Source organism: Caretta caretta, chromosome 7 (genome assembly GCF_965140235.1).
Source record: "Caretta caretta isolate rCarCar2 chromosome 7, rCarCar1.hap1, whole genome shotgun sequence".
Taxonomy (NCBI): Eukaryota; Metazoa; Chordata; order Testudines; family Cheloniidae; genus Caretta; species Caretta caretta.
The window spans coordinates 14,327,080-14,352,759 of NC_134212.1; the positions used below are offsets into that span (position 1 = coordinate 14,327,080).

General features: G+C 38.1%; 1 protein-coding gene across 9 annotated transcripts in view; it reads left to right on the forward strand.

Annotated features, from left to right (window-relative positions):
- Window positions 1-25,680, forward strand: part of LOC125640344 (contactin-4) — a 646,262-nt gene that overhangs the window by 269,730 nt on the left and 350,852 nt on the right. The window contains exon 1 of one of the 9 annotated variants that reach the window (XM_048858826.2): window positions 12,650-12,849. The exons of 6 other annotated variants lie outside the window; for them this stretch is intronic. The gene's annotated coding sequence lies outside the window, so the exon portion shown is untranslated. Of the gene's footprint in view, window positions 1-12,649; window positions 12,850-14,175; window positions 14,270-17,024; window positions 17,483-25,680 lie in introns of those variants that run through there. 2 more of the 9 variants (XM_048858828.2, XM_048858827.2) reach the window with 2 other exon arrangements.

The following is a 25,680-nucleotide window of genomic DNA, read 5'->3' on the forward strand; positions in this document are numbered from 1 at the left end:
ATTAAGGGTTCAGTTCATCACACATTCATGTCTATGTAACCAGTTGTGATTTAGGTGGTGGTGGCCCGGCTTTGAGCAGGAGATTGGACTAGATGACCTCTTCCAACCCCACTATTCTATGATTCTATGAGTTGGGTTTCCTTAGTGGAGAAATTGAACAGAAGGAAAATCATTTTTGCCACACAGACACATGCAAAACTAACATGCCAGCTACATATAAATGGGCTTTTACTTTGCCAGAATGAAAGCAAATAAATTCACTGTGGAATTTTAACCACTGTTAGGGGGGTGAAACACCAGCACCATTGCAGGCCCCTTTAATTATTTCCTTAATGCACTTTTGTGTGCCTCAGTGTTGGAGACTTGTCCGTTTCTAGGCTTTTATTCTTCTCCTTTCACAAATCAAAAGTATAATACAATATTCGTTTACTGTCGTGGGGTGTGCGTGTGAGAGCAAGAGAGAGAATTTATGAAAATGCCATTTGCTGCACTGTTTTGATTCCCTCTCACAGGACAAACAAAATGGTGAATTGAAGACAGCTGCCACATCAAATTATCTGGCTCCCAGCCACCACTGCTCTCTTCTTTGAATCGCCCTCTCTTCCCTCCCCCCTTTTTTGCCCTATGGTTCCCTTTCATAAGAAATACTTTACAAAACATGCCAAGAAGAATGGAGGCATTCTTAAAAACAAATTGCCCAAAATAAGGGAAATATTCCTATGAACCAGACATCCTTAAAACAAATACACTATCCATAACAGATTAAATGAGCTCAAAAGCAGTTACAGAAATTAATATAGAATTGAACAGCCTTTAAGATAGTCACATTTTAATTAAGTTGAATAGGTTTCTATAGATTACACAACAGATGATGCAGTCTCACCATATGGTGTAACACTCTTTCCATTCCACTAGTATCTCTGGAGGATGTTACACAGAAACTACTAAGTCAGAGATTTTTAAATCAGCATGGTCGAATAACTTGCATCCAAGAGTTTTAAAAGAGTTGGCTTTCTGGACCATTAATGTTGATTTTCAATAAGTCTTGGAGCACTGTAGAAGTTTCAGAAGACTGGAAGAAAGTGAATGTGCATATTTTAAAAGGTTAAATGATTATAGGCCTATTAGCGTGACATTAATCCCAGGCAAGATAACGGAACAGCAAATATGGGACTTGATAAATAAAGAACTAGAGGACAGTAATGTAATAATGCAAATCAACATGGCTTTGTGGAAAATAGATCCTGTCAAACTAACCTGATATCTTTTTTTTTATGAGATTAGAAGTTTGATTGATAAACGTGATAGTATTGACATAATATACTTACACTTCTATAGGGTGTTTGACTTAGTATCACACAACATTTTGATTAATAAACAGAATGATATAAAATTAACATGGCACAAATTACATTGATTATAAACTGGCTAACTGATAGGTCTCAGAATGTAATTGTAAAGGGGGAATCATCAAGTGGGACTGTTTCCAGTGGTGTTCTTCAGGGATCAGTTCTTGGCCCTACATTATTTAACATTTTTACCAATAAAATCATCACTGATAAATTGTGCAGATGACACAAAGATTGGGGTAAATAATGAAGAGGAAAGGTCACTGTTTCAAAGTGATCTAGATCAGTGGCTCTGAATCTTTCCAGACTACTGTACGCCTTTCAGGAGTCTGATTTGTCTTGCGTACCCCAAGTTTCATGACATTTAAAGCTATTTGCTTACAAAACCTGACATAAAAATACAAGTGTCACAGCACACTATTACTGAAAAATGACTATTGTCATTTTTATCATAACATTATAAAATAGATCAATTGGAATATAAATATTGTACTTACATTTCAGTGTGTAGTATGTAGAGCAGCATAAACAAGTCATTATATGACATTTTAGTCACACTCAGAGGCTTACCGTGTGAAAGGTTTCACCAGTACAAAAGTCTGAGAACCTCTGGACTAGATGATCTATTGAAGTCCCTTCCAGTCCTGCCCTTCTGATTCTATGATATCCCCACTGCTACAGTGATCAACACTCCTCACAACACACCTTTCAAGATCCATGAATCCTACACATGCCTATCACAATGTGGTAAATTATAACAGAGGAGACTAAATTATGTGTATAGTGGGTCTATGGTAGACGACAGGCAGACAGACAGACAGTCAGTGTGGTGCATGAAAGTTACAGAACAAGGAGGTAACTGCAGAGAGGAACTGCAATGAGGAACTGCAGAGAGGAAAATGGTTCAATTTTTTTGTGCATTAAAAAGGAGAACTACCCTAGAGCCACTGGAGGGGAATTCAGCAGGCAGGATTAAGGCAGATTTACAGGATAGAATGAAGGAAGCTTGCCCAGTTGCCTTCTGCTCTGGGGGTAAATAGAGGATTTAAGTTTTCATATCTGTCAATCTGGCACATTTAACGAGCATGAAATGTCACTAATAATATTTGTGAAGTGGGGTTTACTGAGTTGTTGCAAACACTGGAGCAGACTTACACAAGTAGTGAAGACTACTTCACCGCATCTGCTGGCTGGGCTTGCTTCGTTGGTCAAATCCTGTAATCCTTAGTCAGTGGAAATTTAGGAAGCATAAAGACCACTGATTTTGGCTCTTCTGCATCTTAGCTCAGCTGAGGCTCAAACTCATGGTTTGAGCATCTTTCCAGGCTGAGGCAAAAAGAAACTCCCCAAAAGAAAGTTAGGCTTGCAGGAGATGGGCTGAGTCTGTCTCTGCATAATGTATATAACTGAAATAAACATAGTATTTATAAGACCCTTGTGGCAGGCAAGCAAAATTATTTTTCAAAAGCAAGAGCTAAATACATACACGGGACAGTAATAGTTTTATCTGAAAAATAATTAGGTCTCCTTTGTCCTAGGAATGCTTGGGTCCTTGAAGGTTGTACCCACAGTACATAAGATCAGCTCACCACTAGCAAATTTGGACACCTACATGGGCTAGCCAATCCTTTCAGTTTCATTCGGCCTCCGGTTGTCAGTGTACTTTGCCAATTAAAACACCAAAAGCAATTAAACTGTCTATAATTATCCCTGATACCAAGTTGGCTTTCTGGGCATTAGCCACAGCGCATTTTACAATCACTTACACTTCAAATACAGCAATCAGTAATTCTCTAAAATGCATAGGCTTAACAATTAACCATTCAAGTTCTTATTTGCTGGAAAAAGCGAGCAAAGAAATTCCATACCATACACAATGAAACAATAGCTGGGAACTAGCACAAATCCTAACTTTGGTATTAGTGCATTAACATCAGTCTCAGTTGAAGTGGCTTTTAGGAATGAGAGAAACAACTGACTGTCATAATATTATTTAAATTGAGTGTAGGTACCATTTCTGGTAATGGATAGTTTAGAATTCATAGATAAAAAGGCATGATAAATAATACAAAAGAGGCCGAATCATTCATCTTAGCATTGCCCTATAGAGACTTGCTGACTTGCATTAGCTTTCATTTGGCATACAGCCTTGTTTTGGTTTTGCAAATTATTTTTTTGTCTTTGGTTATGCAATGAAATGTAGTTGTTTCCTGATTTTTATTTATTTATTGATAAAATGAAGAAACTCTTTATCTACATCAGCTGTTCAAGATTTGCTGATAGTCTACCTGGAAACTGTTAATTTGAAATAAAGGGATTTTTATTTTTTATTTTATTCTTTGACAATTGTGATTCATTTAGGAAGTCATCAAAGAGGTAAGAGAGAAAATATTCCCCTCCACAGGCTGATTCTTTCTAGTTTAAAACTGCATAGGATGATTTCCCCCCCATTTTATTGCCAAACTAAGTTCCATTTTGTGAGTCCTCCAGTATGATTTTCCACTTATGCAGAATATCCTTTCAGTAGGTAGTTATGATGTTTTGTGGAAGCATTTGCTGAAGTTCAGTAATTAATGTCATTCTTGACCTCTCATATTTACTGTAGGCAACTCAGCAGGATCATAGAAGACCATAAATAAGCAGAGTGCTTTGTTTGAATGGTTTCCTATATATATTGTTCCTGATGAGTAATGCTACAATGACATACACAAAAAAAATAATAACTGGAATCTAACATTAAACAAAGTTTAAATGATACTTTTTCAGCACCCTCAGCTCCACTAATCCAGACTGGAAGATCTGTCTGTTTAATGATGCACAGCAGCAGGAAGTGCTTGTGACCAAAACTTTTAGTGCCCCTCTGCTTCTTTCCCTTATCTCATTCTACCATAAAGAGACAGTTCCAGTTGTTCCTTCTGTACCTCCCCATTGCCCTTGTTTTCCTTTACAGAATGTTTCATGACTTAAGTAGACAAATGCAGTAGGGAAATAGTGATCTTCAACCCACTCTAATTAAACCCATTTGCCTTTGTGGTGTACAAGACCCCAACTCCCCATTGGCCTAGCATACAGGGCACCAGACACCATGCAGATTCAATTGCTACATCCCACAGTCAAAGTAGAATGCTGTAATGAGAGATGACACTTTTACAACCCTAATCCCGTATTAGTAGACTGTGGTGTCACGGGGCCGCTCTCCTCCAAGATGTAATCCCTCACCTCTTTTCCCCCCTTTACTAGCCAGTCAATGATTACTTCTGGATCTACTGGAAATTGTGATGGTGACTCTTCTCCTTGTTAGGCTAAGACTCATCCACCCTGATTCCTATATCAGAGAAAGTGGAAGATAGCATGAGAGGTCTCCTAGTGTGCAAGACATTCTGGTAGGGGCAAGCCAGTCCCTTCTAGCTTTCCTATGTAGAAGAGAGGGTATGATTTACCCTAACAAGAATAAAAGAATTAGAGCTAGATTCCTTTTTATTTTCACTCCCTGCCCCTCCTCCCCCCAAAGCCTGGTTCTTGGAGGCAGAGAGGAGAGAGAGAGTGCATTACCATCTTTTAACTCCTTGGCAGTGCTCAAAATACAGTGGTCCCGGCCACATTAGAATCTAGATGGCTGGGCCGATAGGAGTTTTAGCCTTTTGGAGACTTCCTGAAAGCTCTCCCCACCTCCCCAAGAGATGCTTTGGTAAGCCTGCTAGTCATACCCAGCATATGGCATCACAAGGTCCAAGAAGTGGCCAGTTCTTTTATGCAATACAGCTTTCTATCCATCTAGATTGATATGTTGTGATATTCAGTAACAATGTTTAAAACACGACAGCAGAAAACATCCTTTTTACTATCTCCAGCCATGTGTAGCCTGTGCAGAATAATCAAGTGATCTCACTGTTGTTATCCCATCTTCCGTCCTGCTATATCATTAGTCCCCTCATATGTCATATAGTATATAGGTTGGGAAGAGATTATACCACCACCTTATTTTGGGAGGTGCCTAAAAAGCCTTTTGATGTTGACAGTAATCAATGAATATTATATTGATAGACTAGTTTAAGTTTATTTATATTTTATTGTCAAGTCAATCAATTTTACAGGAAAACATTGCAAAATACAGAGTCTGGGCATGTTGAGCTGTCCAGTTTTAATTGTATGAACATAAAAATTGATCACCCTGGAGCATTATAAACTATTTTTTATGGATTGGAAATATTTTCTGTGCATAAATGCTAATTCTTGTAAACAAGTGTCTATCTTGCTTTTAATATTTTAAAGTCTTTTAATTGTAGGCATAACTGGTTATCCTCTGTGATAATTATGGCCTTTCCCAAAGGCATCAAGTGTGAGAATTAATTAAAATGGTGGCATTCTCTTTAATTTATTTGGAATGCCATCTTCTGCAGAGGTATAGAACTCAAGAGGGGGAAAAAGATGTTTTGTTCAAAAAAATAGGAAACAAGCTGATGCAGAGAAGGTGTATTCACTGGGGAATATAAATCAAATAGAAGATATGATGAGTTATTGATCTCTGTCTGGATCCCCCATAATACCCTTCCCACAAAGCTATGAAATATTGCAAAGTAGTGAAGACATCAAGAACCAGGAAAGTAAATGAAACACCTTCTTGGACTGATTTTCTTCTTCTGAAGTAGCGGTGGCATGCTTTGAGTTTTGTGGTGGAGAACATCAGCAGTTCTACAATCTTGTTGAAAGTCTTGGCAATGCAACATCAGAAGCTAGAGTTACATAACAGCATTGGTGACAATGGTTTGCAAAGCAGCCTACTCCATTATGCATACTGCATTGTCAGCTTTGATGAAGTATGCCACATTTGCAGTTCAGGCCCCCCTGAAATTTTGTATTCTTTGGCCATTGATGAGGGGAGCCAAGTAGAATTCCAGTCATCAACTTGAAGAGAAGAAAGGTGACCCTTCTGAATTATACTGATACAATAAAAACAAATAAGGGTTTGGTGGGAGTGGAAGAGATTCCAAGCCAAACTCATCTTAAACAAAACAGTTGGCAAGTCCCATGTTCTTTAGCTGCATCAAAAGTGGCAAAAGTGATCAGAAACAGCAGACAAATTTTCAGGGAGATCATCGACAGCATATTTGACAGCAAAAGGGGGAAAGCAGTTTACCTCTCTCCTTCTTTATTTAATACTGGTATTGTGGTAACACACACAGTGACCATGGTCAGGATTGAGATCCCATTGTTCCAGTTGCTGTTCAAACACAGAGGTAAACATGCCCAACCAGTGCTGAAGTGTAATCTGACTAACTACCTGAAAGGGGATTCCAAAGAGGATGGCTCTAGACTGTTCTCAGTGGTAGCAGATGACAGAACAAGGAGTAATGGTCTCAAGTTGCAGTGGGGGAGGTTTAGGTTGGATATTAGGAAAAACTTTTTCACTAGGAGGGTGGTGAAACACTGGAATGCGTTACCTAGGGAGGTGGTGGAATCTCCTTCCTTTGAAGCTTTTAAGGTCAGGCTTGACAAAGCCCTGGCTGGGATGATTTAGTTGAGGATTGATCCTGCTTTGAGCAGGGGGTTGGACTAGATGACCTCCTGAGGTCCCTTCCAACCCTGATATTCTATGATTCTATGATGATTCTACCCTGATATTTATTTGGCCATCATCATTTAAGTGCGTGAGCACTTCTAAGACAGAAGGCACCTGGAAATAACTTTTCCAGTTTTCTTTTAAAATGCGAGGCTTTCATCCTTGACTGCATTCAACTGGGTCTATGAAATGCCCCCAGCGTCACTTAAGATATACTTTGAGTACATGTTGGTGGTTATAATTTTTGCTAGAGGTGCTTGTAGTGTCTGTGTGCCTGTTATTCTTTCATTAGTTTCTTTGGCACTCCCAGACATCCAGGAAGATACTCTGTTTTATATGATATACCTGACATCCACATGGGACTTCAGGAGATGGACGAGGGTGAATGCTATGTCTTCTGGCAATTTGCTTATGAGAGCATCCTTCCAAAAATCAAAATCTGCCTGGGGAGGGATTTTTTTTCAATTCTTCCCAGGAGAGATGGATCAAGTAATGTTAACAGTACATAGTCTCCACTTTCAGACATGCCTGCTTTTCCCCTTGCCTCACTGCTGTTGCTGGTTCAGCAGATGGAATCGATGTGCCGGTTTCTCCAATTTCTTTTGTCCAACATTCTAAAAAAATGATGTGTTTTAAGATATATACCTGACACATGAGATCTAGGGAAATGGATATGGAGGATGTTGAAGATATAGCCTCCAGCATTTTGTTCACAAGATCATCCTTCAAAGCACTTTTATTTCTGTGTGGGGTTGAAGTATGGTAACCCTCTAGTATTTGAGATATAGACTAAGCATTGTTGACAATATCCCTTTTGAGAATATTTGATTCCTAAATCAGTTAACATCCTGAAATGGGGTTTCCTTCCACCTTTGTGGCTACATACAAGTGTTTTTCTTTAGTTTAAAAGTCACTTTGCATTTTTTTTAGTAGCAAAACTGGCAATATGAAGCAACGGTTCTATGGAATGAATGTTTAAGGAATAGATGAGTTTATGTCTCTGGTCAGATAATTTTAGAGCTCTTCACTCAATCAAAAGATTGAAGCCCAGTAATTACTGAGATTTTTGTTTCAAAATATGAGCTTCTCCATACAGAATTGGCCATATTCACTCTGGGTGAATGTAAGTGCTGGCCAATGAAATTGCCTCCACTTAACATCATAGGAAAAATTGGGTGAAATAATCTACTATCTTAAAATGAGCATAGCACCATGAACTTCAATGGATCTCTACCAATTTGCCCTTGCATCTTTGGGAACAGACATATGGGTGTAAATTAGCAACAAAACAACTTCATCCTTTTACGTATTTTCAGCAGTAGAATCTAAGAACCATTGTATCCAGACCAGTTATAAGCATTCCAAGAAGGATTCTAGAAGACTGGTTTACAGTGTATTCATTTTGTATGTGGCTCTTTTCAGCAGTTAGAGGTAACACTCGTTGCCAAAGACGGGGTTACCACCAGCACCCAATTGACCTTTCTTTTATCAAGAATATCTGGAGGAAGGAATTCTACCCAGTACATTCTTCAGAGTTGGCAGCTCTGAGTTGGCAATTGGAGGAGCAGTGCTATGATAGTTGTCTGCCTTCTCTGGTTGGAGGGTTTGATGCAGAATAATATGTTTAAAACCCTACTTCTTATGCCTACAACACAGGGATAGATAGATGCCTTGCAGCTCCCCTGGTTTGAGAGTATTAGCTGAGAGTTTTCTCTCTCTCTTTCTCTTTTTTTTGTTTTGTTTTGTTATTTCTGCAGGAGCACCTCCCTTCTTTTTCTTTTAACCCATTTTGTTCCACCTGGCACACCTTGGGCCTCTCTGTTCCATTATGTCCCCTAATTGTCCATAAGAAGCTCAAAGACACTGAATATACATAGGATTCAAAGATAATCCGAATGCTTCCTTGCATGTAGAACCTGCTGCAAAGCCTACTGAGGTCAGGAGAAGGACTCCTATTGACTTTAGTGGACTTTGCATTAGTGCCAGACTTTGAATATACACTTCCACTCAGTAAGGCAAACTATTGGATTTGAACACTGGTCTGTTGACAATAAGGGTAGAGCAGTTGGTCTGAGGTGAGTGGCATATGCTATTAGAATTAGGAATCAACCATAAGGAGAAATTTAATGTAGAATCTTGTTTCCGAATTACGTAGACTGGGAGTAAAAACAATAATGATGCGCATTTATATATGGCGCCTTTTGTCCAAGCATATCAGACTGCTTTATAAATATTAATTAAGCCACAGAACACCTCTGTGGAGTAGGTAATTATCATTGGTGGAACCATTTTACATGTAAAACAGAGAGATTAATGGCCTTGTATTACACAAACCTTTATTTTACCAAAATTAGACACGACAGGATGCTTAATATTTTTTTTCATGCCGTTGCCATAGTTACCTTTGAAAATTGCATATTTCTGTGTATTCATGGCACGTTGTGCATCTGTCTGTCCATTGGTACAGGCAGATACCTGACGTGTGCAGTCCTGAGCCTGACTTTTGGAATATCAGACCTGAAGCGATTTGCAAGGCCACATAGTAAGTCAATGGAAGAGGATCAGGAACAGGAGCCCTGATGCTGGTTTTCAGTTGTCTACTCATCAGACAACATTCGAGACAACTGACTGATTTATACAATGAGAAAAAGAGATCACTATCCAAGGTTCAAGGTGTGCCGGTGATAGGGTGGCCAACCCTCCCAGGAATTAAAGATTCATCTTTAATTAAAGATTATGTCATGTAATGACCCCTCCAGGAATATGACCAGCCAAAACTGGCAACCCTAGCCCGCAACAAATTACAAGAACAACAATAAAATTGAATAGCTGCTTTATTCCTGGCAGCCAGCAGAGCTCAACCCTATCAAAAACACAGAACTCTTTTCCCTGTGGAAACCGAACCTCACTTTCTGCAGCATGCTGCACAAATAGACATGCTTGAAGATCAACAGACTTGGGCTTTTTCAGAGCAGGGGCCTAAGCTTGACTCGGAGTTGAATGTTCATCCCTGAGAAGGCTTTACCACCCCCACCACCCGCTTTATTAAACAGATTGAGCACCTCCGCTGATCACAAGTATGGCACTACATCTCAAATAGGGAAGAGTCAGGTAGGAAGGTCCCAATCCATGTAAGTCCTTGTACATAAGCTCCTTGGGAAAGGATCCATTTTTTTGTTCTTTGTTTATACAGTATCTGGCAAAGTGGCATCCTGGTCTCTGACTGGAGCTCCTAAGCATTACCACAATATCAACCATATCACTTTCTAACTTCCTACAAAGCAATGAATGTAAAACATTACCAATTCAGCTAGCTCTTTTTATTATTTTTATTTATTTCAACCCATCTCTTTTAACAATACCTATACACTTCTTGTTTGACAGCTTTCAATTGGAGGTCTGTCTGTTTTTTTCAACCTTTCCATAAGTAAATTATAAAGATTCTAGATTTTATATTTATTATTTATGTTCTCATCAATGTCGGTATTCTACTTTCAATAAAGAAATAATTATTACTTCACACAATTGAAGGCTTTGTATGATTCTGCTCTTATTTTTCTAATAATTTTCCTGCCAGGGGATTACACCAGTGATTGATGGAGTTTAAGAAAATTGTGGTTACTAATTATCACTTATATTTTGAAATAAGTGCAAATCACTGAGCGCTACAGTGTATCCCACCCAAACAATAATCAAAAATGAATCGAAATAACTACCCAGCAAATAAGAATTGAATAGAACTTAAAATCAATTAAACCATTTATTTTCAACTTTATTACTGAATAAATACTTCAGTATATATTAATTTGCTTCTCTTTTTATTTGCGCCTGTGGTCTGCTTACTAATATGACTGAGATGCACAATTGCTATTTAATTAACCTTTTTTACGGTCTGCATCTCACATACTCTCTGTGAAACACATGGGCTGAAGTTCCCATAATGCCAAGAATAAAAATAAGGGACTCGTAAGCATCAATCATTTAGCAAGTAAATTCCCATCAAGCCCAATATCTGAAATTTTGGGCCAGACCCTCTGTCTCTGTAAATCAGAATTCAGTTCAATTCACTGAATTCTGAGGAGCTATGCCAGTTTACATCAACTGAGAATACAGCCAAAACAATTTTCACCGAAGGTGTGGATTCAGATTATTGCATGTAAGTTGGACCAGTGTCATTTTCATTGTTTAACATTGAGCGAATGAAGAATTATTCACTACTTGACATGCAAGTGAAGGCTATTTCATAAAGCTGAGTTGTATATTCTACTCTTCATGTTAATAGGGGTACGTATACTCCCATACAACACAGCGATATTTTTAGCCTGTCCGGGAACTGGCAGTCGTTTGCCTGTCGCTGCAGAAAACCTTGGTCAAAATCCTGGCTTGGGTCACAAGTGAATGTTTTACTTCGTCTTGGCTCACAGAAGACTCTTTCCAAGGCCCAAATCACTGATCCCACAAAACACTAAGAGCCTTCAGTTGAAGTTGGTAGGACTCAGAGTCTCAAGAGATTGTGCCATTGGATAGCAGCATGACAATGAATAAGGTGTCCTGGGAGTTCTGTGAAGAAGTTTTCATGTGGTGGGCTCAGTTCTTGGCTGGTGTAAATTACTGTGTGCTGACCAATGTTTTCTGTTTACTTGTGCTCCCCGTCCGCTGTCTTATTCGTAGATTGTAAATTCTTTGGGGCAGAGGACCATCTCTTTGTTCTTGTGTTTCTATAGCATCTACCACAATGAGGTCCTGGTCCATGATCAGGTCTCTGAGGCACTGTGGTAGTACAAATAATTTATAATAGTGTCTGCTATCACTCTGCCTTATCCTAACTGTTTTTCTCAACAAATAGAAAAGGGTTTTTTTAAAAAAAACTAGTGTTCAGGAACCAAAACCACTCTCACGACAGCATACCTTACATATTGATGTGTGATGATGGAGAAAACACTTTCCAAGAGATAAATTTTACACCAACTTTGAGCACAGTCTTTAAATGGCTAGAATGGCTCACTTTCACGAAATGTGGCAACTGGATATACTACCCCTTTCCTACACAGCCTTCTTACGAACTAGTAGATTTGAAACTTAAATAAAACATGCCCCCCCCCAAATAAAACCACAGTATATTAACAAGAAAAATACAAGTACAATAGTGCTCTCGCTTTTTAAAGAAAACTAGGTCTGCTTCTGATTCTTGCTGCAGGACTGTTATCTTCAGTGAAAAGTTTCTTCCCCACTAGGGTCAGAATTCACCAAATCTCTGTTCCCCAAAGATTAAACCTGAAAAGGATATAAATATTATACAGAGAAGGGGTGAAAATGATACTGCAGTGTGTATGGCACCATATATTAGTTAAATAGGGCTGCAGAGAAGACCTGACACAGACTTGTTGGATTATAACAGCATAGTTTACTGTATATGTAAAGCATCCAGTTTAATTATAGGGATTTGTGTAATCATCTTTTATGTGGTTATAGCAGACATAAAGCCCTCATTGAAACTGGTGAACAAGTATTATATATATATATATTTATCTGGTTTTTTTAAAAGGTTTGACACACTTGATCAGTGAATAAAATTGATTCCCTAATCAGAATCTGTGTTAGGATATCCAGTTAAAGATGTGTGCAGCTCTCTCTCAGTATGCATCTTTGATTCATGTGCTAATTGTGTAGGTCCTTTGTGGGAATACAGCAGTGAAGCAGTGTACTTCCTGATTAATGCTGGGGAAGAGACATGCAGTGCTCAGTGGATAGCAGTTAAGCATCTCTAGTCCCAGCTGAGAATATGGTTCCATTATCTCCCAGCTGCATAGACAATCCATAAGGGCCTGTTCCGCCTGGCTGATCAGCGTAGTGGAAGGAGTGACTTGCTGAGAGCTGAAATCTTTGTTTGATTTGCTGTAAAATGTAAAGAGAAGCTGGGACATTTTACTTTACAGTTCTGTAAGTACCAGTTTTTCCTCCATAGCTGCATGTGAATGTGACTTTGCCCGATGCATTTGATTTTCTATTCCACTGCTCTTTGTTGAATCTAACCGGTGAGACAGGGTATAATCTGTTTAGAGCTTGCAGTTTTCTTTGGCTCCTTTATACAGGCATGTAATTGATTCACTTAGGCAAATTAGTTGTCTTTTTTTCCAAAATGCTTTTTATGAACATTAAAGATTTTGTTACATAGGTAGTATTGTGTTGTTTCAAAGACTCGTGTGAGACCTCTTAAAGCAGGCATTTGAGTCTTTTACAGGTTTTCTGTGCATATCAATAACAAAAGTATGATCAAAGATTATTTAGCTGAAACAGGTGCTTGTATTCTTTATTATAATGTAGAAAATACTTGTTGACAAAATAGTTCATTCAAGCTACCAGCTTTCGGTCTTCCCCATAAACTGTATGGGGAAAGAGGGTGAGTGAAGTGTTCAGTGAGTTGCAAAGTGCTTTAAAACTTTCTTTTTAAAATGTACATGCATATGTATAATGGAATGTCTGTGGTATTGATTAATTTCACTTAAATGTTGAGGATTGAGTTAAAATATAAGACAAGCATGTGCTATATACAATAAGAATCTCATTTTGTTTGCAAGGCATATTGTGAACACAGGTCTGACTAACTGAAATTTGGAGTAGGTGTTTTATTTATTTTTAGGAAAAGATGCAATATATCAACATGCTTTATATAGCCCTGACGACTGTAATATCTGAGCAGCCATCATGTTAATATTTGTCATTTACAAAGGTGCATTAATCTAGCACTGTACTTGCAGAACAAATATGTTTTTGTAGTGACTGGCAAATTATAAGTGACAGTAGTGGCATTAAAATTAATATCAGTATTAATATTATTTTTGCTGGCTTTCATGGGCTTTGTCTTCCAGTTCTATACATTTATATAACATGTGGCTTTACATACAGTGCCCTTGGACTTCTTGTGCTACAGTGCAAGCCCTGGAATAGATGAAAGTAATTCAAAATTGTTCTGATTTGAAGGGTAGAATAGTCAGACAAGTTGAATGAAATCCTATGATGCAGAAGGTACATAAGGAGTGCAAATATTTTTTTTCCTGTATAGGCAATAAGTGTCAACACTGAGAAAACCATAGCTGTGAAGTATGAAAGTGTCTTGCTGGTGAGGATAGAGTATGTTCTCATTAGACTTGGTTGAGGGGAACAGCACAAGAAAGAGTAGAGTCACAATAGATGGCTATTTGTGGTAGTACAGATCTTCTCAGATCCTAGGGATCCAGGGAGAAAATAAGGAAAAAATAACATTTAGTAAGAGGAGATGCTAGAGAATGAATACAGTATTTCCATGTGCCTTCCATATGCTGGGATTTTAGTGAGGAGGTTTCTGCTTCCATGGAAAAGGGTAAGTCTGAATTAAGTATTGCAGAAAACATGTTTAAGGTTAATTGTTCTCAGCAACTGCCTCCTAAGCATTTTTTCCCCATAATTGAAAGAAGAACTTGTCCTCATTTCAAAATAGAAGGCATCTCCAATGAGCCCCGCTTTAAAAAACGCTACATGGGTATTATGATAGTTTGTTTCTTTACTAATGGTGTTATTTCAGCATTTCTTTAATGATTATGAGCACATGCAGCATGAAATGTGATATTGCTCTGATATGCGTTAGCTAAACCAGTGTACTTAGTTGTCTGTCAGCCTTTTGCAAATATGTATGTTTTCATAAAAATGAGAGCTATCATTTTCATTCATCTCAGGTTTTTACACTGGGAGTTTTGTTTGCTTGAACTTGACTTCCTAGCCAAACTTCGCTAGCACATTTAAAATTTATGCGGGAATGTTCACTATTATTATTTAGCCTCAAGACACAGATATTTTGAATATTAGTGAGCAGTGTTTGCCACTACTGGTTTTTGTAATGTCTCTTATCATTTTGGGAGATTTGAAACTTTAAGCATCTGACTGCAACTGTGATGGAGTCGTCCGAAGCAGCTTGCAAAATATTCCCAAAAGGAGCTGAAATACACCCATGGAAGGCACAAGTTGAATTACGGCACATTGTGCAGGATGTGGCATATGAGGCAACTAACAATACATGGTGCTAGCACACCTTGCAGGCAGGTGTGAATTTGAAACAAAAGGTTTTGATTTTGGTCCAGATTTGCTTAAAAATGTAAACCAGGGAGAAGAGGGAATTAAAAGAAAACTGCAATGCCAGCAATGCTGCAGAACAGCAACACAGCAATTATTATTCTCCATACTGAGTAATCAAGTGCCGGGGGGTGGTTTTACTGGTCTTGTAAATAATAATGCTTAAGCTTACAGCCCTGGGTCAGCAAGATGCTTTTAAACATGTGGGTGATTTTTAAGCATATGGGTTGAAGTCAATGAGACGCCTTATGTGCTTAATGTTAAGTTCATGCTTAAGCACTTTGTTGAATCAGGGCCTTGTATAGCACTTTCCATACGCAATTCTCAAAGTGCTTCACAAACTGATGAAATAAGCCTCACGAAGCACCTGTGCCATGGCTCAGCATTATTATCCCTCTTCTACAGAAGTCGAAATTGAGGCACAGACTCACTTGGCAGAGACTTGCTCAAGGTCACAATACAGCAAGTCTGTGATGCAACCAGAAGTGTAAACCTTTGCATCCAGTTTCTAGTCTCCTGTTCTAGTTACTGGTCACTTCTGATGTCCAAAACCAAAACCAAACCACTTGCTGTAAGATTAGGAACAGTGCTTGTTACCTTGATCACCTATATTGTTAGTGTCTCTCCACAGCATTAATTTCCATATAAGACAAAAGAAACTTTAAAAAGTACTGATTATTGCAACTTAAAGATCTGGCATAAAATTGCCAGAACAATAATAGCATCCATCTTTTTCAGAGATACAGAACTTGCTGAATGCCAAATGAGTCATCATCCATTTGTTTCTCAGAAGTGGAGTTATACATGGGGAATTTTATTTCTCTAATTTTAAGCTATTGACATGACAAAATTAGGTCAATGCAAATTATTTACTAAAAATGTGAATGTAACACATGATTTGTTGCATATTACAATCTCTAGTCCTGTAGAAGTTTTAACTCTGAAGCAACTCAGATGGGCTAATATTACCACCCTCCGAAACCCATTACAGCCACCCCGGAAAATAATAACCCTGGAAAATACTTATGATGCATTGATTATGGATTTATAGTAACTACTTTCAAACCTGTGGTTCTTATAGGACCCTACTTTAAACATATAGTTACTGACCTCCAATTGTTGCTTCATCACATGAGGATATTTTAGAATGAGCATTTGTTAAGTAACTGCAAGAGGATCAGATTACTGTGATTTAGTTTTCCACAGGCTAATTTGTTGAAATAAAGAAAGATAGCTAGTGGAGAGTGTACATTTGTTCATGTACTTTATACACAATTGGAGACCAAAAGAAATTATTTAATGAGCGCTTCTTTAAATTATTTAATGAGCACTTATTTAATGGACACTGATTCTCACTAACATTCAATGCTTGTATGTTAATGTGTATGTAATATAAAACAGGACAATGCAGTATTTTCTGGACGCTATGCATACAATTGTATGTAAATGTGCACAAACTTCTTGAGAGAGATTGGCATTATTTCAGGTTTGCTGTGCTGTACTTTAGGAATTCTAATTTCACCCCGATTAAACTTATATAGTGTAACATATTGAAGCAGGAAATAGTTAATTTTTTATGAGATCAATGCAGTATGTGAAAATCATTTGCTTTTGGTTTCCCAAGTATCAGTATGCTTGCTGGACAGCACAGAGCCAATTAAGTGAAAGCAGCGATGCAAGATTATTGTCATTGTATTCTTCCTCTCCATCCAGGCAATGAATTTCCATATTAAAGTATAATATATTCTTATCCACATAGTCTCTCTCTTATGCAGAATAGAATGGTGACAGACAGGATTTCTTTACACTGTTAATTCCTTAGCTGCAGTCTTATATATTTTCTTCAGTGGCATCATGCATTTGGGTTTAAACCAATGAATGAGAAGATTTTGAAAGTGCAGTTCAATATTGGTTAGTTAATAGTTCCAATGGTGTACCAGACAGTTTTATTGTATTGTATGAGAAAGCTATAAATCATAGATAAGACTGTATTTACACAAGGACCCTTCTGTTAGAGTCTTTTTTTTTCTATAATTAAAAGGTACATATTCTCAAGGAATGAATAAAGTAAAACAGATTAGCTTGTTTTTCAGCAAGGGAAAGCCAGTGATTTAATGTTAAGAGGAAAGCATCAGAAGAACTGCAAAGAAATAAAAGATATAGAATGCAGTGCTGTAGATTTTAGAGGCGATGGCAGAATCTACAGAAGCTGACTATCCCAGGCAGTTGGCAGAAGGGACTAAAGAAGACAGAGTTAAGACTTGCCAGAAGGAAACCCTATCTCGGTGGGTAGATTCAAGTGCCCTGCAAAGGAAATGTAAATAAGGCAGTAGAATCTGAGAGTTCTGTAGTCAAATGAAATGCACAGAAACAGCTTCAAGCTGAGGAGGGAAGATGTGGTGTATGTGGAAAAATATCAAATTTAAGACCACTGGGACAAATTCAGAAACAGCTGCCGCACGCATTGGTAAGTTACTGTGTAAATGATTATGAAATTTGAACAGCGCGTAGTGAGATGTTCAAAAGTGTTGTTGCCTCTAGCTGCTTTTTGATGCCTTAGCGTGTTAATAAAATTATTGTGATATGCTTTTAAAAAGATTTTTTTAAAAATAAAAACTACTATTCTATAGGAAGTAGTTAGAGTGCCCTAGGATTCTGCTTTAGAAACACGGAATCTCCCTGCAAGGTTGTGTGAATGTGGTTGCCAGATAGGCATTACTAAATAACAGTTTTCAATGTTGCAATGCTGTAGCCATGTCATATGTTGTAGCCAGTATATTAGGGAGACAAGGTAGGGTAATATCTTTTATTGGACCAGCTTCTGTACATTTCCCAGACATGAGGAAGAGCTCTGCGTAAGCTCGAAAGCTTGTCTCTCTCACCAACAGAAGTTGGTCCAATAATAGGTATTACCTCATCCACCTTGTCTCACTAAATAATAGGAAATTTGTGTATATAAAATACACTTGGAGCATTTTATTGTGAATGAGTGATTCAAACTGAAGTGTGTGTGTAGGTGTAATTATACCACAACTATGGAAAATGTGTTTAGTTAGCAAAAAGACAATTTCTAAACCATTTGTCTAAACCTTCTCTGAGTCTGAGAATCAAAACCATATCTGGATGCTATAGACGTAAAATATTGTTTGCCTTCTGGACATATTATTAATGAGCAAGGTCAGTCATTAGGCACAGTAATTTGGAAGTGGTTTTCTTGTTCCGCTTCTTTGGATTTTTGTACGTTCAGGCACCTTTTAGAATAGAAGAGCTGCTTGCACAGAAAGAATTTCATGACACGAAAAGAAATCCTTGGGGCAGCTCTCAGAACAGAGTAAATATTGTGATCGAATATGGTTTCAAGGGAGTGTAAGTGATGTATCGTGCAAAAGCCGATTCTGTAATTCAAAGTGTTCTGTTTTCATCTTCAACTATTGATACATGTATGGAGTGGGAAGATGCAATGGCTAAGAGATACTTCGGGGTCCCGCACAGTCCCTTCCCTGACAGTACCTACTTTGGGAAAACCACTTTACTACTGTTGTTAACCTCTCTTAGATTATTGTGTTTCTTGTTGAAACTATGTAGAATACAGTACACTTAAAACATTGCATATGCTAGATAACTCTATAACTACACTTATATGAGAGAAAATGCTATGTCACTATTTTACAGTAAATGTAGCCAAACTATTGAGGATAATATTTAACAAAATGTCCTATTTTGAAGGTTAATGCTTCCCTGCAAATTAGAAAACCTGTGTAAAAATACAAATGAAGTATTTTTTTTGGAGTAATATGTTAAATGTGTAATAAAAGTGGTGTAAAAATCTAGATTTTTCACCAAGTAGATTGACTTCAACATATCTCACAATATCTTCTTTATGTGCTTCATAAGATGAAATTGGTATCCTACTTGAAGGACTAGATAAACATAAGAACATAAGAATGGCCATACTGGGTCAGACCAAAGATTCATCCAGCCCAGTATCCTGTCTACCAACAGTGGCCAATGCCAGGTGCCCCAGAGGGAGTGAACCTAACAGGTAATGATCAAGTGATCTCTCTCCTGCCATCCGTCTCCACCGTCTGACAAACAGAGGCTAGGGACAACATTCCTTATCCATCTTGGCTAATAGCCATTAATGGACTTAACCTCCATGAATTTATCCAGTTCTCTTTTAAACCCTGTTATAGTCCTAGCCTTCGCAACCTCCTCAGGCAAGGAGTTCCACAGGTTGACTGTGCGTGAGTGAAGAAGAACTTCCTTTTATTTGGTTTAAACCTGTTGCCCATTAATTTCATTTGGTGGCCCCTAGTTCTTATATTATGGGAACAAGTAAATAACTTTTCCTTATTCACTTTCTCCACACCACTCATGATTTTATATACGTCTATCATATCCCCCCTTAGTCTCCTCTTTTCCAAGCTGAAAAGTCCTAGCCCCTTTCATCTCTCCTCATATGAGACCCGTTCCAAACCCCTAATCATTTAGTTGCCCTTTTCTGAACCTTTTCCAATGCCAGTATATCTTTTCTGAGATGAGGGAACCACCTCTGTAGGCAGTATTCAAGATGTGGGCGTACCATGGATTTATATAAGGGCAATACGATATTCTCCGTCTTATTCTCTATCTCTTTTTTAATGATTCCTAACATCCCATTTGCTTTTTTGACTGCCGCTGCACACTGTGTGGACATCTTCAGAGAACTATCCATGATGACTCCAAGATCTTTCTCCTGATTAGTTGTAGTTAAATTAGCCTCCATCATATTGTATGTATAATTGGGGTTATTTTTTCCAATGTGCATTACTTTACATTTATCCACAAAGACTACAGACAGTTCCCTGAATTCTTTTTCCAAGTAAAACTAAGCAGCTATGGATAATGAAGAGCTAGTAGATTATCCCACATCTGTCAGGGAGTATTCACCCAACGGAGTGAAGAAATGACGTTAAAGATTAGGATAGTTGCTAAATTGAGCAGAATAAGCAGCATTGCACTGCACTAATAATAGAAATACTGCAACAATTTTAATCTGTGAAAGATGTATAGTTTTAGAAGTAAAAGCAACATAGAATAAAACCAGGTAGCTTGTCTCATAATCATAGATTGGGCTACACTAAATTTTTCTTATGTGAGGTTGAAAATTATGAACCTAAATGTGGGAATTAGCAAATACTGGTGTAATGTGTTGGCATAACAAATTTAGGATAATATATTTGTACATTCATTAAAGCCAAATGCATTTTCTGATGAGCAAACAAAACCTCCTTCTCCTTCAACATGATTGTAAAGTCTGGGCTAGCTGGGTTTGTGGCTGATTTACTAAATTTTCAAGATAGTTTTACAAAGCTGAGTTTTATTAGAGATGGGCCTAAGCTGTAAAGTTCAGCTCTGGGTCCACACTTCCCCAAGGTTCAAGGGTTTTTGGATGCAGGATTTCAACTGAGACATCTAGACAGTTTATGCATTTTGGGTTCGTTACAAAAATGAACTAGGCGTGAAATTTGAAGAAAAGAGTCTGTGAAAACTCAAGGTTTAATAAAATGTTAGACCTAAATCCCATTTTCAAAAGTGACTTCAGCACTTAAAAGCCTTATTCCCATGCACTTTCAATGACATATAAACTACTACCTGCCTAATGGCCAGATTTTTAAAGGTATTTAGGTGCAAAAAGATGCAGATAGGCATTAGTGGGCTTTTCAAAATCATTTAGGTGCCTAACTCCCATTGATTTCAATTTGTGTAAGGTACCTGTTTCCTTTTGAAAACCACACTAGATGTTCAAGTACATCTTTAGGTGTCTAAATACCTTTACTAATCTGGCAGTAAGACTCTTGAAAATGGGACCTAAATCTCTTAGGTACTTTTGGAAGTGTTACCCAGAATCTTTCATTGTATATTTATTGGCCTTACGGAGAGAAGTGTTAAAGTGTTTCAGTAAGTCTTATGAGTCAATTTCTTTCATGTATGATGTCCCTTTTTCTACTCTTAGGTTGAAGATTAGGTCCACTGTGTCCCTAGCTAAATTTTTGGAGATTGTTGGCATGAAGTATGTTTCTGTGCAGAAAAAGAATTCAGAGGCTACAGTATTATTGGTATTGCCTTTGTGATTGTTGCATTTGCCAATCACAGTGGTTCTGGGGTTTCCCAGCACCACACTGGGCAGGAAATGCATTAGTTTCTCTAGTAATTCTCTAGTTCCTTCTCCTGGAGGTCTGCTAACCACTAGTGGGAGTTGTGCTTGCAGGGAGGTGGCAAGGTAGGGATGCTGTAGGTAGCAATCTGTGGTCTTGGGGTTATATTATTCTTCATCTTGTGATGGTAGCTATCACTTTACAGGTTTCAGAGTAGCAGCCGTGTTAATCTGTATTCGCAAAAAGGAAAGGAGTACTTGTGGCACCTTAGAGACTAACCAATTTATTTGAGCATAAGCTTTTGTGAGCTTGTAGCTCACGAAAGCTTATGCTCAAATAAATTGGTTAGTCTCTAAGGTGCCACAAGTACTCCTTTCCTTATCACTTTACAGAAGACAAGCTGCTGTCGTCATACTTATGTGACAGCTCTGCTGCCCCCTGGCGGACAAAGGCACTGGCCCCCTGATCAGTGGGTCTTCACTGCCCAGGCAGTATGCTGGTTAAAAATAGTAAGGCTGATAAGCACTAACGGATACAAACTATACCATTTCCAACAAAAGCAGAATTGATACTATACACTATAACCACCTTGATGCATATTTTATTCCACAACTTTTTGTTTTACCATTTCCTGAATTATTTTAACTGAGTAGCTTGAAGTCCTGCATGAGATTTGAGCTAGCCATTGAAAATGATTTATAGCTGACAGCTTTCTTTTTGCAATGCCCAGAAATCGAAGATTCATGTAAGATTAATAGTGATGGAAGGTGCTGACTTTGTTTCTTCCAATGGTAGAAAAGTGGGGTTTGGTATCTTTATATAGAATACACATGTGAATTCTCACTAAAACCCCCACATTTTCACTGTCAAGGCTATTTTAGCAGTTCCCAGTAAACAATCTGTTGAAACTGACAGCTTTGTTTAACCAAGAAAGGACATGAGTGACAGAGTGGTCCCTGATATTAAAAGACTAGGTCAATGTAAAATATATATTTATTACATATTATGTATCTAATATTGTGGTCTAAAGGGATGGTAGGTAGATTCTGATTCCCTAACTCACAGTAAAAAGAAACACTGCACTCCACAAATAGTCCCACTGAAATCAGTGGGATAACTCATGGGGTAACGTGCTATTATATGAGAGCAAGGCTATCTGCCCCTAAATGTGCACCTGCTATTTTGTGTTCTTGATCACTTGTGGTCTCTCAAGTATTCAGACCTAATTTTGCCCTCAGCTATGGAAATTAAGGACTAAATTTTCTCTATCATTTGTGCCTACCTGATCGGAATCTCCATTTCCTGACACATTCTGGCTTTTGTGGGCATATGCGGTTGTGATTACAGATTTTAAGCATAAATAGAATACACTTAATGAGCCATTTTGAAAAAATTCAACAAACAAGACAAAACCTTATGTGACAGGTAAAATTACGACGTTTATAATGTTTCCAAAATTGGTTTCTATCTCTATAGGGTCATATCCTCAGCTGGTATCAAATGGGATAGTCGATTTAAATCAAATGAGCTATGTCATTTTACACCAGCTGAGGATCTGACCCATATTCTTTAGAACAAAAACATACCATATAACTGTTTCTTAATAGCCTGGAAACTCCTTTTATGCTAAGTGGCAGATTGCCTGGTATCAAATTGATGTAGTATTTTAAAGGTAAAGATCTATACACAGAGTGTTAACAAGGTTGTTGCATTTTCCACAGAGACACTAACAAACGATGCAGTCTTAAATATCAATTGATTTAGAATATCTTTTAACCTTACATCAATATTAGGGCTTAGTATAACTCTTCCACAAGAAATCTACGGTGTGATCTTTCAGAGTAGCAGCTGTGTTAGTCTGTATCCATAAAAAGAAAAGGAGGACTTGTGGCACCTTAGAGACTAACAAATTTATTAGAGCATAAGGTTTCATGAGCTACAGCTCACTTCATCGGATGCATGTGATCTTTGTACTTCATGTTAGAGTGCATCTTACATACATCCTATGTTATGTTAAATATCATCTCTTTCATGAATGATCAGAAATTTTTATCCATTCGATCGTATTGTTGTTGAGATTTTTCTAGTCAGAAACATGTATCTGTTGCACTGGTAACCAAATAGTCAAGCAGCCAGGACTTTAGAAACTTGCTTTTGTATTGTGTTTTTCAATCTTACCACCAGCCATGCCTCCTATGCTATCAGTAAGAACTATGTTCTTCTCAATTCTCACCAACCTATACCAGTTTCCATACCCAGATCAAGATTTTCAAACTAGATTAGTGATTTTGGGTCCCCAATTTGGCATACCTTAAATGGGTCTGATTTTCAGAAAGTGCTGAGAATCTACCCTCTGAAAATTAGTATCTTGGAAGGTGTGTCTTGTTAGGCACCAAGAATAGCTTAGTCACATCTGAAAATCTTGTCCCAGTTTTTAGGTTCTACTTTTATACTGGGCCTGCACATTCTTGGAGGACACATGTATTATGAAAAATCCATTGTGCCTAGGGATGGCTAAACTCATGCTGAATTTCAAACCCACTTAGACCTTATAGGTTTGAAGGTCTTACTTGATTGTTTGTAGCTTATAATCCACTTATCAATGGGGGTGGGGATGGAAAGAGCAGAGAAGAGTCTTAGGGGGAAATATAGAGAGAGTGATTTTTTTTCTTTAAAAAAGAGGAGGAGATCGAATGGGGAGAAGAAATGTAATGAAAAAACAAATACAGTAAACATCTTATATATAGTATGTGGCAGTGAAAGCTGTGTGCTAAATTGTTTTTAACATTCACCTTTGACCACTTCGCCTGCATGTTCTCACTAATCCATCTCTTTTGCTACTACAAAAACAACAAGGAGTCTGGTGGCACCTTAAAGACTAACAGATTTATTTGGGCATAAGCTTTCGTGGGTAAAACACCACTTCTTCAGATGCAACCTACAGGGTACTTCCAACATTCCAAACCTATGAACACCAACAACTTCTTCTTTTCATGTAGTAGAGAAATGTTTCCTTTCCCCCAAATCTGCCAGTCCATCATACCCCTTTAAAAAAGAATTACACTGGTCTGAGGGCCAATTCAGATAATGTGCTGGACTAGTGTGAGGGTTAAAATCCGATTTCTCACATCGTATCAGGACTAGAAACAGGAGGTTTTTTACCATGAGAATGAGGATGTTTCCAGTTTTCCCTTGAGTTGTACGGCACTTGATTCTCGGGTGTGAGTTCCCAAAATATCAAACCTTAAAATTATAATAATAATAATTAATAATTAATATATACACAAAAGACATTTTCTATACCACATTTTCCTCTCCTGCAAAGTCCTGTACAGTTGAACCCTATAATAACCAAAGCACTTTGAACGTGGAGGAATCTGACAAATCGTACTGCTACAAATTTATTAACTCTCTCTAATTTTTTTCCTGTAAAATATGTGGCACGTACAGAAGACAGGATGGTGTGACAGATTTTACTGGCAGTCACGCAGGCCCTTCCCAAATAACTCACTCAAAGCTTCACCACTTGTGTGTAACCCTTCCATCTCAAACTGCTGCCTGTGTCTCCCACCCCACAGTGACATATTTTGCTATATATGGAAGGCCAAAACAGCTTAATACATAGCATAGATTTCCTTTTCACTAGAAAACTGAGTTGCTTTTTCAGTTGACCCACCCGCAGATTTAAACTACCAGAGAGAAAGGTGTGCAAACTCAAGCAAGTTGGAGATGTTTTAAACTCTCTGGATCTCCTACCGTGAATTATGATTGTTCATAAAAAGCTCAGTTAATGAGATCTCATGGCTTTTAGGCAGGTTCAGGCTGCCATCAGATTTTCTGGAATATTTCTTTAGACTTACTGTAGGGGGAGAACAATTTCTCTCTCTTAGAGATGGAAACAACAAACTCTGACTTTGGAATGTATTGTGTATGTTCTTGGTCTGGAGTATGTTTCTTACGGGAAACTTTATTTTCCCCTACACAGTATGTTGTGTGAGCTGACCAGGGTCTGCTTGGAGCTTTACATCCTGTGGCTCCCAATAAAAATGTTTATTTTTCTTCTGCATATTACATGACTCATTGCTGCTAGTAACAACTCTAGGGATAGAGAGATACTTACTTCTCCCTGCAATAGTGACATGATGACAGCTGCCATGGGAAGGGGTAAAAATAAAGTGACTTTTCAAAGTTCTTCAGATGAAGGTATATTCAATGCGATAGTTTAATGAGAGTTGCTTCAGGTGACAGATTTTGGAGCTCTTAAGGCATATCTACACTGCAATTAAAAACCCACGGCTGGCCTGTGCCTGCTTCCTCAGGCTAGGGGGCTGTTTAATTGCTGTGTAGACATTTGGGCACAGTCCAGAGCCCAGGCTTTAGGATCCTGCAAGGTGGGAGAGACCCAGAGCTCAGTCTGCAGCCCAAGTCCAAATGTCTACACCACAATTAAACAGCCCCATAACCCGAGCCTCACAAGCCCGAGTCTGCTGGCACAGGCCAGCTGTGGGTGTCTCCTTACAGTGTAGCC